Here is a 476-nt window from a genome sequence, read left to right as displayed (position 1 = left end):
GATGCCATGATCTCAGTTTTTTGAATGTTGAGTTTTAAGCCAGCTTTTTCACTCTTCTCTTTCACTTTCATCAAGAGGCTCCACAGTTCCTCTTCACTTTCTGCCAGAAGGGTGGTGTCATCTGCATATCTGAGGTTACTGTTATTTCTCCTGGCAATGTTGCTATGTAAACAGCAAGCTCCTTAAAAACAGTCCCCAGAACTCCAGAGGGACAGGATAGCAGGCTGGATGCAAGGTGGCATGGAACACTTTTTTTTGCCCTTGTCAGTCAGTAGTAGGTACCGAAAGCAGATGAAAGACCCTGGCATAATTTTTCTGTTTCTCTTCCCCGTAACATCTTTGCGCACCAAGTTTATCCCAGCCTTTCAACTCATAGAACCCTCCCTGTTGTCCTAGCAACTGTGCACTGTTACTATACCGAGCATAGAGATGTGAAAACTGAGGCTGGAAAACAGTCATCACTGGCTCAAGATCTT

This window comes from Bison bison, unplaced genomic scaffold (assembly GCF_000754665.1).
Source record: "Bison bison bison isolate TAMUID 2011002044 unplaced genomic scaffold, Bison_UMD1.0 scf7180017864360, whole genome shotgun sequence".
NCBI lineage: Eukaryota > Metazoa > Chordata > Mammalia > Artiodactyla > Bovidae > Bison > Bison bison.
Note: the sequence above shows the minus strand (reverse complement) of the source record.